This window comes from Seriola aureovittata, chromosome 10 (assembly GCF_021018895.1).
Source record: "Seriola aureovittata isolate HTS-2021-v1 ecotype China chromosome 10, ASM2101889v1, whole genome shotgun sequence".
NCBI classification, from domain to species: domain Eukaryota; kingdom Metazoa; phylum Chordata; class Actinopteri; order Carangiformes; family Carangidae; genus Seriola; species Seriola aureovittata.
In genome coordinates, this window is record NC_079373.1 from 25,537,443 (window position 1) to 25,556,032 (window position 18,590).

The 18,590-nt window shown below is 41.7% G+C and overlaps 1 protein-coding gene across 3 annotated transcripts in view; it reads left to right on the forward strand.

Annotated features, from left to right (window-relative positions):
- Positions 1–18,590, forward strand: part of LOC130176370 (metabotropic glutamate receptor 8-like) — a 121,400-nt gene that overhangs the window by 6,639 nt on the left and 96,171 nt on the right. The window lies entirely within an intron of this gene.

Consider the following 18,590-nt stretch of genomic DNA (forward strand, 5'->3'; position numbering starts at 1 on the left):
TTTTTGTGTTTTTTAAGCTGTAAATGTGGAGAGAACTTGGTAGATGACAAGCGTTGGAAGAGAAGGTGTGGTGGTAGGATGATGTCACTGATGATGATGGATTCATGTGTTGGGAAATGCAGTCAAAAGTGTATTTTGTTTGCTCTTCAGCATTTAGAATTTTCTGCTTGTGTCTCTGAGGCTGTTGCTTCATCTTCAGCTAACATTAGCATTAACCTTTACTCACCAAGAGCAGTCTCAAGAGGTGGAAAGCAACGTCAACGTTAACTCTTGTTTCTATCACATCTTTGATTCTACTGAAGTTAGCATGCTAACCAGCTAGCGCCATTGTCATCACTTTCCGTTTGCAGCTCGCTGTAGCCTCCAGTCTGCCCTGAAGACGTATCACTGCTCAGAGGACGTATTACAACCTCTTGTCTTGTAAATATAACGATGGTTGAAGCTCTTGTCAAGCAACAATCACCATCACCTGCAATAAACCACATTTGGCAGCAAAGTTATTTACAAATAGCCCCTTTAGAGCTTATCAGGCTCCTCAGTCTCTGGGACTGTAATGAACATACCTCATGGTCATGTTCTCCTGCTATCTAATCACAGCACATCTTCATCGTCATGACAACTTCCTCTATTTCTCTTCTGGCAAACAGCAGCTTTGATCCAGAACAAACAGACAGATGTGATCTATTGATGACAGATGTAGATGTTGAAGTGTTTCATCAGGCAAGTGTTAGTGGGCCACTGGCTGTTTTATCACAGTCTGGAATAAATCTTGTGTGCGGCAGAGAAGCTGCAGGTCGACCTTAGCGGTGTAGAAAGTGTGTGAAAAGTGTTAAAAAAAAGAAGAAGAAAGAAAGAAACAGCTTCTTAGCAGCAGAGGGTTTAGAAATGTGTGGAAAATCTGAGGCTGCCTGAGCCGAACAGAAAACAGGTGAACAGGGTTTCTTTTAAGTTGGAGAGGAGACTCGGAGACAAGTGTTAGTTGAATCTCAGTATTTAAGACAGCATTAATGTTTCATTACCGTATAATTTTCAAGTGTGCAGAGTTTGATACTAGAAAGCTGTTTTCATATTCATCTGCTGAAAAGGGAAAATTTCTCTGTGTTCAACTCAAACCTGATTTTAACACGTGGACGTACCGAACAGGATGGGACATCACAACTAGCTTGAAAACGGGCCCCCCTGCAGTTCCTCTAACAACCACTAGAGTCTGGCTCCAACAGTGAGTCAGTCCCCATAGACTCCCATGTTAAAATGTCCAACTTCACAGCATAAATAAACATGTTTACAGCCTGGTACAAGAACGGTTTTGGTCTGTAAAGATAATTTCCTCATTCATGACACCTGTTTATATAACTCACCTGTTTACATTTTATTAAGGCTCAAAGTTATGTATAATTAAGGGTGTCGCCTTCGAGTGACAGTAGCTGCAGGCAGGACAGTCCCGGGTCTTGTGTTTCTATGAACCACTACGCTTCAGAGAAGAGGTCTGTCATGGATCCAGAGTTTGGAAGAGAGATCTTCCCAGCTCAGCCGTGATTTACACTGTCTTTTACACTGAAAAGATGGATCAAACTACATAGAACTGAAGGAAACAATTTTAATCAGTAGTAATCGTAGTAAATTGTAAAAATCCACCCAAACCTGCTTTTTAATTTATTTATTAATTTAATTGGAAGAATGCAATTTAACATGGTTCCAACACAAAGCATGAAACTCACGTGCTGAGAGATTATTGCTGTTGCTAATTTTCCCTTCTTGACCCTTGTTGGGTTTTTACATGTGCAGTGTAATTAAAACATTATCATTCATTATCATAAAACCACAATACATTACAGATATGACACCAGAAAAATACTAAAATACTATATTGAAATGCGTTGATTATGATTGTGATCTATCGTCTAAGAAGAGACAACATAATTGATAAGATCATACAATTAGCTAAACACATATATATATATATATATATATTTATATATATATATATATACATATATATACCTCCAGTTCACATTAGTGTAACTGAGGTCACAGTTTCTAAATTATAGATGTAAGACAGTAATTATACTACAACTTAATCTATAGTTGTCTTGTTTTTGAGACAGACTGTTATTTTTAATTATGTCTGTTTTCATATTTGATTCAGTTTCTCTTTTTTCTGGTCCGACCCTGTTTTTAATTTGCTGGTTGAAACTTTTCTTCCATGTTTACCTGTTTTAATAAATTCATTATAATGTCCATTTCCACAACAGTTATAATTTTTTTTAAATACAATATAGTCCAACCAGTCCGTCATAAAGTGAAGGAATATATTGTGTTTACAGTCTTTTCTCTTTGACGTGAGGCAGACTTAAAACAAGACAAACTTTAAAAGAAAAAAAAAAACTGTGAAACTGTCACTTAGCGGTGGAGGAAACACGCTCAGTCTTCAGTTCTTCATCAGCTTCGTCCTGGAGCCTGGACGCGGCACTGATAACGTGTTAAGACGTCTCTCGCGATGCGCCGAAACATAAAAAAGTTGAACGCAGCTGCTGCCTCGTCTTCTTCGATGTGTGCAGAGTCGTACAGACAAACTGTGTCTGGAGGCGGCGCGTTGCTGTTCGCAGCAGCAAACAAATTCCACTGCCCTAAATTAGTGATGAGCTGTATGATTCATGTGTGTGTGTTAGAGCCCGGCCAGCTTAATGAGGACAGAAAGGCCCCACAACATCACTTATCTAAAATTAGCTGGAGATGCCTTCAGGGTGGAGAGGAGGAGGGAGGAGGAGGAGGGGGGTGGGGGTGGGAATAACCAGATTTTGCTGACGCAGAGGTTTCCTCACTCACCAGCACTGTCCAAACCTTCAGCTGCAGTCTGGACTCTGACAGACCACAGGGACTGACTGCAGCTGGTTCTTGGTTGGTGGCACGTCCTCAGTAAAGGTGACATAATACAGGCAATTATTAGGCTAAACTATTTTAACACCAAGAGTCTGTTTTTTTCAAGATTGCACCACCGTCAAATTTAAATAATCTAGATACAGGCCTGTAAAATCAAGTGGGATTAAATGGCGGACATATTCATATCCTATCTTGCAGTTTGTTTCGCAACTGATTTGTGTGGTTGGGCGAGGTAGAATGTTTTTTTTTTTTTTTTTTTTTTTTATTTCCATTTATTTAAATTGTAAAATTTAAAAGCAATCAGACATATCATATCAGACATATTCTTAATAAAAGAAACGGATAAAAATTCAACAAAAAGGTGAAAAATAATGAAAAAAAAAACAAATACATAAAGTGACAAACATCTCTCGTTTTGAGAGATTTAAAGTAAAATTCAAGATCAATTAGAAACAACTGAATGAGGGACTTGACTTCAGATATTTCGCCTTATGAATATGAAATTTCCCTCGTAAAATCAGGATTTAACAATATTGTATAAAATTTTACCCTTACATTCAAAATAAGTGAAAATATTTTTCTCTTCAACGTTAATCACACGTGTTGTTTTGAATAATATGTAACTTTCAAATTCTTTCCAGAATGTAAAACAATATGAGAAACTGTAGAACAAATTAGTTACGCTTTCTTGTTCAGTCCTACAAAAAGTACATTTGTTATCAATATTCATAAATCTTGAAATGTACATGTTTGTGGGATAAATTTTACGTAACATTTCCAGTGTGGTAGGATGTGTGCTTCATCGCTCCTGTAACCAGTGATGTAACAGTGACTATGTTGGAAAGGCCGGAGACTGGCGCCCTCTTGTGGCAAAGGTGCGCAATTAATCTGAAGCCCACGGTAGCGTATACGCTCCCAAAATATCACGTTGTCTTTAAAGTGTTTATTGATCGATTCTCATCCGCCATCTTTGCTAGTGACGTCTAAAGTCACGTCACTGAATTGGACATTCCCATTGGCTCCAGTGGGTGCTGTCACAGCCAATCAGAGCGTTTGATGGTATACCCACACTCAGTGGGAGCGACACCGTTTTATTCTGAGCTCAAAGTGAAGAGAAGTTGTTCTTGAGTTTATTCTACTGGCAGAAAACAGACTGCCAGTCAGATATTCAGTTTAGCAGAGACTCCGAAGCTGATTTTTCAAGGAGAAGAAAAGAAAATGCTCAAAAGAAGAAGAACAGTTAAAGAGAAAAGTTTTCTCTCGTTGTTATGATTTGCAGCTTTTATGGAAAAATTCAAGTTCGTTTTTTTTCTTTTATTATGGGCTACTATCCCCTATTATACTGTACAGAAGTCTGTATTGGGTGACATATATAATTAGCTGAGGTTATACTTATTTTGAATCTGTGTAGCACTTGGTGAAACTTTTTAAAAATAACAACTTTATAAGGCAAAACGGAAAAGTCTTAATGTGGGCCACAGAGGAGTAGTTAGTGTGTAATTGCTTCATTCTTCCCTGAATACAGTTGGGGTATCAGAACTTTACTGCTTATCTGTTCATCGGTGACTAAGCTTATCAATAGCAACCAGACGCCGGTCATTTTCATTTATATTCCAAGGCCAAGTATCGCCACGTTCAGGACAAACTCTACATCGTCAGCCGGTGAGACTGTAAGAATAGATTAATCATCAGTATCTGTCCTGTCTTGATCCTGGTGAGTTGTGCTGTTAATAAAACACTCTCCCGCCTCTTCAGGAGAATCGCTGAGGGTGTCGGAGGTGAGATCCTCCATCTTGAAACTGTGATATGCTCTTCTATGCATTTGCATAATATTTGCACATCCATTTCACACAGTATCACACAGCCGGAGCCCAGCCTGGTCTTCAGGAGGACGCTCCGCTGCGACAGTGGCTCACGCTGCTGCATTATATTTCCATCTCTGCGTGGGAGAGACAGAACCACCGAGGCTCTGTTTATGAGCTCCCCGCAGGCTTGGCCAAAAAAACTCTATAAAAAATAAAAGAGGCGAGAAAATAACAGAGGGAGGAATGAAAACACGGGGAACCATCCTGCATCGTTCCATATAAACTGTCAGAGGGAGGAGGAGGAGGAGAGCTGAGCCTCCAGCAGCACGACAGCCTCCATCCATAGAGGAGGACAAATAAAGTCAAGTATCACTTCTCTAGCTGGGACTGTTCAACGTGGGGGGGGCAGGAGGTTTGTGTTTGAGCCTTGGTTCCTAACCGGAGGGTTTGGAAGATGAACTAGAGGGGTCATAAAATTATCAACAGGAATGCTAACATTTAGCATTTACAAGATTAAAATGCTTAACAGATTAGCAAGCTTCCTTCTGTAGCATTCTAATAATAATAATAATAATAATAATAATAATAATAATAATAACTTCTTTTATATGGCACCTTTTAAAAACAGAGTTTACAAAGTGTTTTGACAAACGAATCAAATGCGAATTATGACATTGAATCCCTTCATTTTTCACCTTTTCGAATTTGATCGTTTTCCAATTAATACAGATTAAAATAAGGTGTTTTAATTTGATTTTAATGGGATAATTGATAGATAAAACAATAATGAAGTTTGCAGGACATTGAGATAAAACAAGAAAAAATGGAAACTACATTAGTCCAAGGTTTTAGCAGCAGCAAATTTATGTGAAAATGTCATGTTGCATTACTCCCACTTTATTTTGCACTTGAACTGGAATTTCCTTTAATAGCTGTGGAATATTTGTTCTTTATGATTAACAAATGTCAATCAGAGCAGCCTTTAAAACAGAACAATAATTAAGACCTGCAGTATGAGGACCTGAGTCTGAGAGGCTTCAAAGGTCTCCAGAAATAATTCACTTAGTTTTCAGGCGACAGGATCTTTGCACAGTCTGAGGACGTGTGAATGCTGTGGACGGTTTTCACTCTCTGAGGTGTTGCCTGCTAATATCACACCACTCTGTGCTAACTCCTGACAAAACACAGCAGCAGATGGTTCATGTGAGGGAATAAACACATCGTCTGTGGCACAATAGGAGAAGAGGTGAAACCCGAAAACCGCCAGTCCATTATTGTTTTCAGTAGCTTTGACGGAGGAGTCCTTTGTGTGACACACTGTGAAACTGGACCAGGAGTGTCTTCATGAGTTGTCGTCGCAGTTGTGTGTTGTCCTTAAGGGTGTTTTCTAAAAGCATCGTCCCTTGTTGTCATGTAGAAATAACTTGAGGATTAGCTAGTGTCTCCTTCAGTGTGTCACATGACCCAAGACTTGACTCAGACCCGTCTCAGATCGATTGAGAAATGTCTTAATGGCTTCGGACTCGACCCGTCTCTGACTGCTTGACACTTCCCTCCAATGTCCTGAGCCTCGATGCGGACTTGACTGATTATTTAAGACCAGTGACTTAGTACTTAACCTGACCTCGCTTTCAGATTACAAGAGACTTGTATGACCTAAGAATCGATTGGTCTTAAATGACTTAAGACTTGGCTCCAGTCTATTGAAGCCTTGATGACTCAGATGACTTGAGACCCAAATCAGACTTGATTCAAATGTCTTATGACTCGACTCTAACTTTTCTCAAAATATTTGAGACTCGACTGAAATGTTTAATTGACTTGAGACTCGACTTGTCTCACAATACTTTAGACTTGACTCAAGTGATTGACTAGAATCGTCTTTAATGATCTGAAACTTGTGACCAGTTACTTAAGACGTGACTCAGACTTCTTTTGAAATGATGGGAGGCTTTTATTAATGACTTGAACCTCGTACCAAATGTCCTGAGACCTGACTCAGACCTGACTCGGGTTTCTTGACCACGACTTGTCTCAAATGATTAAAGACTTGTCTCAAAGAGGTTTTAACATGACTTGGACTTGGTCTCAAGTTACTAGACTCAGGATTGTCTCAACATAGACTTTACTTAAATGACTTTTTGACCGACTTACACTCAGTGACTTGAGACTCGGCTCAGACATATCTCAGCTGACTTGAGACAAACGAAGGCGGACTATTAGAAAATGCTCCTCGACAGGTGATGTCACTGCGGGCCTGCGTTCAGCCAATCACGGACAGATAATCAGACCTGTCTCATTAGTTGACAGTGTGACCCTCAACATCACAGTCTGAGCAGCAGAATGCTCAATCAGCTGTCTAATTCCATATTAATGTCCTGAATGAATGTGAGGGTGAAACCGCTCCACCTTCAGTAAAAATGAATGTGAGCTGCAGGCGTCAGCCGGCTGATCCGTCTCGATTACCTTATTGCTCTGTTGTTGGGTTACAAATGTAATTTCTCTCCGAGGGGAGAGAACAGACAGAGGGGAGGGCGGATAATGGAATTTAATTGAGGGGAATTTGCTCATTGTAGCGGCAATTCATTAGTGCGGCTGACAATGACGACCTCGTTAAGCTGTCTGAAGCCATCGCCCGCATTGTTTTATTGTCAGTATTAATAAAGCTTTTTGTGCTTTATGCTCATTTTTGATGGCCTGAATTTGTAATCCATCCAGTTTTCAATAATCCATTCTCTTATTGAAAACTTTCAGACTATAACCAGCAGAACTGTGAGTGGTAAGAAGCTGTTTCATGAGTGAATTCATCTGTAGAGTTCACAGTGAAATATAATTGTATTGTACAAATACTTGAAAGTGAAAGTTTCACTAATACAATTTAATGAGGCCTTTGAGTTCTTTCAGAAGTTCAGCCTTTCAGGAAATATGCTTATTGGCTTTCTTCACTCAGAAGGAGAAAACTCTTCATGTGGACTCGTCTCCAGTGAAGCTCAGACATCAGACCTGTCTCAAGACTAGAGACTCAGACTTGACTCGGACTTGTCTCCAGTGACTTGAGGCTCGCCTCCATGGTGATAAACTTATCTTAAACAAATTGAGGCTTGACTCAGACTTTCCTCAAATGACTTAAGACTCGACTCTGACTTGTCTCTAGAAACTTGTCTTAGACTTTTCTCACATTACTTGTGATTTTACTCGGATCTGTTTTAAATGACATGAAACTTGTCTCAAATGACGTGACTGACTCGGCTCCATTGATTGGAAGGTTGACTTGGACTTGGCCAAAAAGACTTTAAGTAGTTAACCCATTAATAGGTTGTCGTTGCTTTACAAAGAAAACTCCAAGCCTTTCTCTGGTTGCGGCTTCTTCAGTCAGAGGAATTGTTGGTAATATATTCAGACCTTTACAGTCTCAGCTGTTTACCTTTTGGATGGTTCTGTTCATTTGGTTTATTTCTGTGCTGCGAATAAAAAGGTTGTGATTCTGCCACCAGATGAGAAATCGGATCCATGTGGGAATAAAAAGCTCAGAGTGGAGCTCGGATAATACCCTGAAATTTCAGACTGCTGTGGAGCGAGCGTGACCTTCACAGATCCTCATCAGCTGAGCGATGATAAAGGTCAGAGGTCAGCTGGTTTCATTACCAGCCGACTACATTCATCGCCAAGGAAAACGGGGGACTCATATTCACGCCCCGTCCATATTATTTTATTACACACTGAAGAAATGATTCCATCTTTTATTCAGGGCCATGTGTTATTGTTTTCCAGATTGCGCTTCAGCAGAGTGATGTTGTTTGGCGAGAAATTACATCTGCGTGCGGCGTGATTACAGATGAGAGCGAATGATCATCAGCTGCAGGCGTGATGGTGAAACTTAACAGGAGCTGTTTCTGTGTTCACCGTCTCTCTTTATTAAAAGATATTCCTCTAGTGTATCTTCCTGTGGTGGACAAAAAAATAAGAACCTTTTAACACGGGGTCCAACAAGACCACGAATTAAAGGCCAACAGAACCAGTCGCCTCTCGTGCTGCTCCGTCCTCAGCAGCTTGTTTTTTGCGGAGGTCCCGGCCCGGCTGCTGTGAATCGAAGCGTCACTAACAGACGGAAGGAGACTTCTCGCGTCCTGATTATGAGGATCGGCGGACGAGAGCCTCGCAGGCGCCTGCTTACGCAACAGGAATAATTCGGACCCCCCCCCCCCCCTCCTTCAGGACTCGCTGAGGGAAGAGAAAACCCTCCGCTGTGAGTCAGAGTAGCTGTGAGGGCAGATGTTGACCTTTGACCCTGCTGCTTCACATTCAGCCTAATGGGTAACAAGTTCAAACACTGTTTAGTTTAAGTGCATGGCTTCCCAACCTTTGACCTTCTAGATTTGATTCTGTGTTCTAAAAAAAATATCATAACCATTTTAAAGTTTTAAGTAGTGTGAGAAAGACGGTGTACGTATTCGTGTTTTCTGTTTCTCCAACATTAATTACTCATCACTAAAGGTAGAGTTTGGATTCTTCCTCCTCCTCCTCCTCCTCCTCCTCCTCCTCCTCCTCCTCCTCCTCCTCTCCTGTAGGAGCTGAACATGCTTCGCCTCTTGTCCTTGTGAATGTCAAAGCTGCTGCAGCTCATTCATCACCACCAACCGATCCATCTCCCAGCGTCGCCCCGTGTTTTGTAGATCTGCTCCGTGTGTGTTGTCTGTCGGTGGAGATGTTCCTACAGTGGATTCAGTCAGTCGCTGAGCGTCTGTGCGGCAGGATAAAGAGACGATAAAACGGGTTCATTTGTTAAACTTGTTCTCAAGGTGCTTCTCTCGTGGTTTTCCAGGTTTTATGGGTAAAGGGTGATGATGTCGGTCAGTTTGGTCCACCAGTTTGCACCAGACAGAAATATCTAAACAACTATTAGAAAGACATCCATGAAATCCAGATGATGCATCCTAATGACTTTGGCAATCCGCTGACTTTTTCTTCTAGCGCCACTGAGAGGTCGACAGTTGTGCTCGTCTCCGAGAAGAAAAATGTACAAAGATCTGAATCCGTGTGTTCATAGTGACGATCACGTGAACCTGTTCCTGATGATAAATGTCTTCACTAAAACGTCTCAGCAGCTTCCTCTGACTGTAGAGGAGCCGATCAACACGTCGACGCCGACGCTCATCTTAGTCGGCTTCATTTGTCACATAGTTCAGATTGGTGGTGGTTTGTGGGAGCAGAGGAAGGAAGCTGTGCAGATGCTACAGGGCTGAAACAAATACAGCATCCTCTGCATGTTCTTGGGGGGTGAAAATACTTGAATTCAGATATATGGATTACAGCGTATTATCATTATAACATCCTCTGACAAAGGCACTAGATTTGAGCGATGATCAGGATGATGCAGCAAAGGATGGTTTTATTTTTCGTTAAGATGCAAGTACATTACTGACACTTAATGTAATTTTCAGCGCAGTTACAAAGCATTTTTAGTTAGACTACCATAATTATAGAGAAGCATTATTGCATGAACTAATTCATCATCATAATGTCAGAACGTGTTTAATTGGTTGAAGAAGATCAAGTGAAACAGCTGAAAGCACACCTACACTGTTGGTGTTGACTGTCAGGTTTGTTGTGAGCCGTACCAGCGGCCACGGCTCGGGGGGTTTTAAAGTCTTTCGATCGGTCTGACTGAACTTTTTCTCGGATCATTACTCACGCCTTGAGTCACGGTGGAGATTTGAATTTGACCCGAAGAATTTTTCTGAAAACACCCTGAAGTGAAAAATTAACATCTTGAAAATAAACATCAAGGAGAAAATACAAGTTTTATGTTACTTAATATAAGGACAAAAAGAACCATATTTTCTCTTATAACAGTTTGTTGGTGTGCTGTCTTGCTCAGAGGCTCCCGGGCAGCAGTTTTTTTTTTGTGGCTGTCTGTTGTTCTCTGCGCTTGCCGATCTTTCAGGTCGGCCCGAGGCTCTGATCTCGTCCCGCCCATCCTCTCCTGACTTGTTGTGATTTGAATCGGTGATGTGCGGCGGCGTGTTGACTCACAGCGTGGAAGCGACGCTGATGACTGCAGACGGTAACCTGACATTTATTGGGCTGCGGATGATGTTTTTTCCCCTGAATGAGTCGGCTGGAGGAGGAAGAGGAGGAGGAGCTGTCGTCTCAGGAGGCTCGCTCATAAGTGCAGCAGCCATCTTCCTCTGTCTCTGTACACACTTCATGCTTCATTTGTGTTTCCCTCCGCACTCCCACACTCGTCCCTTTGTGTCTTCTGCTCGATTGTCACGTCTGAGTGTGTCAGCAGCTCAGACTGCTGAGAGCGAGGCCTTTTATTCTGCATTCAGAGCTGCCGGTTGTTGCCGCGTGACAGGACAGGACCTACATTACATGGGGTTGATTATTTCTTTCGATTTGAAGTATAATATGAAACTTTTCCACGTTGAAATCTCTAAAAATGTTTCCATCAATTCTCAGTCCTACAAATCTGTCCTTTGAATCATGGTAACAATCCATTTATTTTGGTCACCTGTCACCTTTGTGCAAGCGTCAGTGTTGTGGTTCTCAGCCCGAAGTTTTTTTTTATAGTATATTTTTTTTGGGCTTTTCTATGCCTTTATTTGACAGTACAGTAGAGAGAGACGGGGAGGCAGAGAGAGGGGGAAGGACATGCAGCAAAGGCCGTCTGATGCGGGATTCGAACCGGGGCCGACTGCAGGTAGCTGCGAGGACTGTAGCCTCTACACATGGGGCGCCTGCTTAGACCACTACGCCACACGACGCCCCACAGCCCGAAGTTTTTCCAGATTCAAGTCACATTTTTACGATTTGTTTTTTAACTATATTTTAACCGGATGAAGATAGAGTCAGACGTCTTGATCTTAACGCGGCTTTCAGACAGAACGCGACAACGGCACCACTGCGCTGTGAAACCCGTTATTTCCGATGGATATTTTGGTGTGTGCGGCGACCAGCGAACATCCTCGTGGACAATAGAAACATTTCCCAGGCTGCTCTCTGTACCTGAGGGTCTGATGCACCCACAGCCTCTTCCTTGCTGCTCCCCTTCTTCTTCTTCTTATTAGCGGGGCTAGTGCTAACGCTTGCTTCTTACGTTTGCTCTTTCCGCCGCGACTCACTGAAATCTTAAGGGCTCATCCTCTGAGGGGCAGGAATGAGTGACGATCAGACATCTGTGAAATTGTGATATTTCTCATGTGAAAGTGAGGCTTTATTTTGGATGTTGGCACTAGAGGAAACATCAGGAGATCACCAAACTCAAAGGGATTCATCCTCTGAGGACCATGACTATCAAACCAAATGAAAAGGTAGTTATCGAGATATCTCACTTTGTTTTTAGCCATGCGAGCGGTATGAGGTGTGTTGGTTGGTCGGCCCACCACTGAAATATCTACGCAACTACCATGTAGCTTAGTTTAGATATTCATGATCCCTAGAGGATGAATCCCTAATGACTTTGATAATCCCTCCTGCAGCACCAACAGCTCAAAGTTTTTACTTACCCTCATCCTGACTTCTGCTGGACAGATCGGCCCATAATGACAGACTCTTAGTCACGTTAAAGTGCATGTTTGGGGCTGTTTGCCGCCCCCTGGTGGCCAAGTGACTTTAAACCCTTCTGTTGACTGTATACAGAAGTTTCTGTTTATTTCTCTTCGCTGGTTTTTCGGAAGAAGGCTCCGACTCCTTCCTGCGTTTTGTGGCTTCGTGAGACTCAGCAGCTGAAGAGAATAACTATCGACAGCCTGACATCATCGGATCAACGGTTTAAAGCTGAAGTGAACAGATGCAGGTTTGAATCTCTACAGCACGTCAGGATTCATTTGATTTCACCAAAACAAGATTCCTCCTCTGGTTAAACCCCAAACCTGGACTGAACCTGTCCCCCGCTCACTGTGAAGTATTTGACAGGAGCTCTTGTGGTTTGTTAAACAGACCTTTTCTGTGTCCTTTTTTTTGTTTGTTGTTGAAACGCTTCAGGGAAAGAAAAGTCGATGTAATTCAGCAAGAGACAAAAGCATTTTTTTTTTTCTGAGCAGCCAAACAAATCACCGCCTGCCCCGCTACTCCTCCGGCTTTCAGCTAAATGGTTTTTGTTTCTGTGCGGAGGAGGCTATTTACTGGACGAGTCCTTCAGTGACGTTTTAATCACACTGTTTCCCCTCTATTATCTCCAGACTGTTTCTAACTCATAGACCTCATGTGCTTTAGTTGTTTTTCTACATTTTTCCTTAAATGACTTGATCGAAGTACAGTTTGATGCTGAACATGAGGAGGAATAACTCTGGATAGAGGCTTTTCCCCAACATCTTCATCTTATCTTTAACATCTTTTTAAGATTCAAGGGATTTTCCTGACTCTTCAGGTGAATACCTTGATTTTATTCTGGGCTTTAATGACCAACAACCCAGGTTTGTGGACCTGAGACTTGACTTGATCCGGTTTGTTTGCATTTCTTTAAACCAATCACAGTCGTCCTTAGCTCTGGTTGGTTCAGACTTTTCAGGTATTTACTCTTCTTTCCAGCTTAGTTCAGTCGTCTTAGGTTTATTCTGGAGTCTCATGATTATTTCAAACCTTTTCCAGGCTCTTATTTTGGAGTCTCCAGACTGCTTTTAAAGGTTCCCTGGACTTTTGAAGGTTATCTCTAATGTTTCAAGGTATTTTTTGTGCTTCTCAGGCTTATTTTAGACCATTTTATCCCAGGCTTTTCAGTGTGATTTGAGATGTTTGAGGATTTCCTCAAAGATTTCATAACCATTTCTGTCTTTCCAGATTTATCTTGGATTATTACAACATTTCTCAAAGGTCTTCCTGACTTTCCAGACTTATTGAGAAATTTCCATTGTCATCTTTCTGGATTTTTCCTGATTCCACAATATCAGGGTCATTCCTGTTACCTGGTGCATTGTCATCAGATTTTCATGATTATCCCTGAAGTCTCAGTTTATTTAGTATTTAAATTTCAACAAGCCAATTTTTTTTTTGTTTTTCTCCTCGTCCTATCTTTAGCGAATCCAGGTTCAGTTTCAGGTTGACGACTTAAAATCTGATCTGGATTTCTTCGAACCCACTGACTCTTCTGCATGTGTGCGTCGTCACGCACATGCATGCTGACGCCTCCTGCTGCGGGCTGCACACGGTCGCAGGAAGCCGGGTCAAAACGAAAACGTGTCGTTTCTTCCCGAGCCTCGGGATGATGATGATGATGATGACGATGATGATGATGATGATGATGATGATGATGATGATGTCACAGCATGTCGCCGCTAATGCTCTTCCAGATTATCATCAACCGGCTCCTCGGATCGTCTCTTCACGTCTCTCTGCGGCAGACGAGTGTTTGCCGTGTCGTTTTGGGGTTAAGCCGTGGGTGGGACGTCCTCCTCGCCTGCTGCGGGACGTAACGCTTGCTGGCAGGCGTCTGCCGACACTCGGCCGGCGTTCAGCCGTCATGTAGACTTCAGGAGTAGCTGGCTGCTTGTGAAGCGGACCACCTGGTGGACAGAGACCCAACCACTTGGGTTTGGTCTGCTTCGGACTTCAGGAGCTGAACATCAGTTATATTTTATTCAACCTTTGAATCTGCGGCGCTTTAATTACAAAGCAACACTAATTAATAACTAATAATCAAATATACAAGTGAAAGACTTGAATAACGTCACCAGTAACATCTTTAGACTTCCCCAAACTGCAACATCTGGATGTTTGCAAGTAAAAACCTTGTATCTCCAGCATGTAAACTTTTCAGGAGGAAATTTAAATAGACGAGCTGAAATTATTTGTTAATCAACTGAAACCTGATTGATCCCTGAAGTCGGTTTTCAATCAGAAAGTTCTCCAGGTTTCTGCTTATCAGCTGTGAGGATTTAGTGCTCGTCTTTGTCTTCTGTGATAGGAAACTGAATATCTTTGTTTTCAAGAAAATTGCGAATGGTATTTCTCAGTGTGTTCTGACATCTTACAGACAAACGGGTTATTGATTGATCCAGAAAGTATTAGCTGAGTAATAATGGAAATAAAACACATACTGCGTGTTGGACAATGGGTTAGGGTTTGAATTTTTGGCCTCACCACTGCTGGAAGGTCGCCGGTCCGATCCCCAGACTGGCAGGATTAAATCTGTGGAGCAGGTCAGACTGTGGTTGCACTGGGCAGCCTCCAGGTGTGAATGTGATCAGGGCGTTCCTGTATAAGAGAGCTCGCCTCTCTGTGAAACTACACTGAATAATTAAAGGTTAAAATAATAAAAAAAAAACAGAAACCTCTACTTCTAAAACTCTTCTAATGGTCGAGAAGGTTCCCCCACTCTTAAAATATAAAGTGGAATATTTAAATAGATGGTAATGATCAGTTTGAGGCTTCAGAGTGTCTGATATTAAATTGATTATTAATTGGTTTTACACTTTTAGCTCCGGAGGCTGTTACGTCTCACGGCGACCTGAGTTGATCTTTGGAAATGTTTCAGTGATGAGGACTCGCTGCTGATCGCAGGTCAGATCTGCTCTCTGTCCCATCACCCTCTGCAGCTCTCCCTCAGCGCTGATGCTCATTGGTCCTGACAGCTCCCCGCTGCTGATTGGTTTACTAAAACCTGACTCCCCTCCTCCTCCTCCTCCTCCTCCTCGGGGCAGTCCTCCCGCCTGACTGCAGATCATCTAAAAACCTGCTGCCTGTCATCACACTGTCACTGTCACACAGAGGGAGTCTGAACGTACCGACGGCTCACATTCACATCCAGTCGATGTGACTTACTTTCAGAATCGCATGAGGAGAACAAAATGAGAACAAATGTTTCTGTCCAGTTCAGAAGTAGATCCTCGTTTATCTGCAGAGCTTAAAGGAATAATTTATACTCATGTTTTCTCTGTTTGAGCGTGAGATGAGAAATTGGAAATAAAAGTCCGTCTCCTATAAAGCTGAAATGATAAGTTGATGAACAGAAAAATAATAATTGTTTGTAATTTTTCAAGCAAAAAACCCATTGTTAGTTCCAGGATTTCAATTGCATTACATTTGCTGCTGCTTTGTCTTATTCACATTTTGGCAAATTTGCACCATTAAAAGTTGCATGATTAGCTATTAGCAACTCCTGTTTGCAGTTACTCATGCATGTACAGACAGACTGTCACTGTATTACTCTGATACAGAAGAAAACCAACCTCTGACCTGGGCCTAATTTAAAACGCATCATTAATAGAAGAAGACAAAGGATGAGGACGAGCCGCCATTTTCCTTCGGCAAAGTCGATTAAGAGCCAAATATTGAGAGCAGAGCGATGGCATTTCACTGGCATTTCAGTTTGTTCTCTGTGATAAACACTTCCAGCACTTTAGATAAAACCTGCTGCCTGCCTCAGATCAGCTTTTTATTCAGAGACACAACCTGCAACAAAAGAGCTGTGGTCCACACAAGGAACAGGATGTAACAGAAGATATATGGATAAGGCATGAGTCAGTTATAGCAACAAAAAAACAACAAGGTTTTGTAAGTGATTATTTAAATGTGGAGTCAGGAAGTCACTGCCGGAGGTTTTTACTAAAGTTTAAATCTATTTCCTTTGGCATTTCCACAAACTCTGCCTTTTCTGAAGTAGACGTGATTTGAAAAACAACTTTGTGAGAGATCAAAGGTAAAATCGACATAATGAGGAAATGTTTTTAATAAACGTACAAGTGTGTAAAATCTTCATCTGTTTTCATGCTGCATTCGATAAGAGACCAACGGAGGAGCGAGTGTTGAAAAGTTTGAGAGATGTATTGGATATTGATTAAGCCTTTGAAAGTTGTGCTTGGACTTGAATGAAATTACCAGACTCCAGTTTTCCGACTGAGGAAAGAGTGAGTAGATGCATTTTCTGCCATTTGGACCTTTCAGGTTAATGTGAGGATTCATATTTAGAAACTACAATAGCAGAACTTGGTTTTCTTATTTTTCTGAAATGGGCCCCACAGCCGCCATCAGCTGAACTACGTTCTTACACCGGGAACACACTGTCTGTGTGGCATGGTGTGGCGTGAGTGTCTGACCGGGTGGGGAGATTGCAGGTTACTTGAATGTCAGATTTCTTTTCATTATAGATTAATTTCATATTTCTTTTAGAGAGAAAACGTCACTAAAATGTCTCTTTCTCTACACTCAGCTGCTGAAATGGTTTAAAAAATGTATATTTATATTTCTTCTTGTCTTAGTCATATTCAGATTCAGCCTATATATAGAAACTAGAGTGGAAGGAATCGGCTTTGTGTAATGTTGCTGGTGTGTGACGTAAATATGACGTCAGTATGTCTAACTTTGCTGCGAGATGTGTGCGTCGCGTGTAGATCACGCAACACAGCCGCAACTGTGTGTGTTCCTGGCCTTAGAATCTCCTACGAATGTGCACTTTACCTTCTTGTTTATACAGTTTTATTTCTATCAGTTGTGGTAATAAATGTCGTAGTAGGACGACTGGGACAGATTCTGGTGGGCCATCGCATCAGTCGACCTGTGGACCGTAAAGATATCCACAATTTCTGAAGCTAAAGGCAAATTTCCACATTTTTGGACAATAAAGATCATCATTATTATTATTATAAAGGTTTAACTGGTCCCTGTGAGCTGCTCCATGCTGGGCACGCTGACCAACCCTCATGTGTTTGACACTGAACTCAGAAAACTGTAATCAGAGCTAATTTTTTTTATGACTCACTGAAAACATTTACAGCCATTTGGCAGCTTCTTCCTGTAAAATATTCCACTTCAGCTTTGTGGTGTTTGTTCTATAGGAGGTGTGAAGCTGTGAGTCGTGTTCAACTCATGTTTTAAAAGCAGGACAGTGTGAGGCCACAGAGGCTCGGCTCAGTGGGGATATGAAACAGGAATAAAGTGCCTGTTAGACATGAAATAAAGCAGGAGGAGAACATTAAAGCTGTAGAAAGATGATTAACATTTCTCCAGCTCCTTTTTCCCCTGTTAGTTTTTCAACTGAATTGTTTCCTGCCAGACTTCAGCCAGATGTTTTGTAATTTTTAAGACATTTCACCAGCAGAGACACAAACACAACTTTCTTCCACCTTTTTCTTGATGTCCTGTTCCTCTGCAGAGATTTATTCTTACTCTATCTCAGCAGGGGTTTTTTTTCTCTGTTCGATTTTTTTCAATTATGAAACAGGTTACATTTTCATTTATAACTGACTTTAAAAAAGATTAAAAACTCATTTGCAGTAACTCTTTAACTCTCAGAGAACCTGCAGAAATGGTTTTAATTCAATTGATAAATGCAGGGAAACGATCACGTGGAAAAAACAAACTCGACTAAAGACAAGGAGTGGAGGGAGAGATTTAAAACACATGCAAGTAAAAAAGGCTGCAAATTAATAAATGCAAATGACCTGAGTACAGCATGACTAGCCTTACAAACCCGCCTAGGTGAAGTCTCTGTAGCCTCTCCAGTGCGTCAGCTGATGGACGATCACTGATCATCTCTGACTCCTCATGATGAATTTCTTAAAGACTTCAAAGGCCAAACTGACACTTCTGTAGACCACGATCTGACCGCACCTTAAGTAAGACCGACTTGAATCCTCTTCGCTCTTTGGGGGAAGCGTCATGTGCCGCTGTGCCGTCAAAAGCCTCCCCGATAATTACAAAATGATGGAGGATAGACGGCCAACTTCAAAGAGCCCCCGTGGAAATGAAGTCTATCTTTAGAAAACCATCGAGCTGGCCAAAAAATAAATAAAATCAGCAAGACAGAAAGTATCCCATACATCCTGTTAAACTGCTCCCCAGGAGGCGAGGGCGGAGGTGTGAGATCAGATGGAGACCAGCAGCAGGAAGATGGAGGCTCGTCCACCAGAGCCTCAGTGTGTGAGAGACGGAAGAAACTAAGAATCTAAAATCTGTTGTGTTCAACCA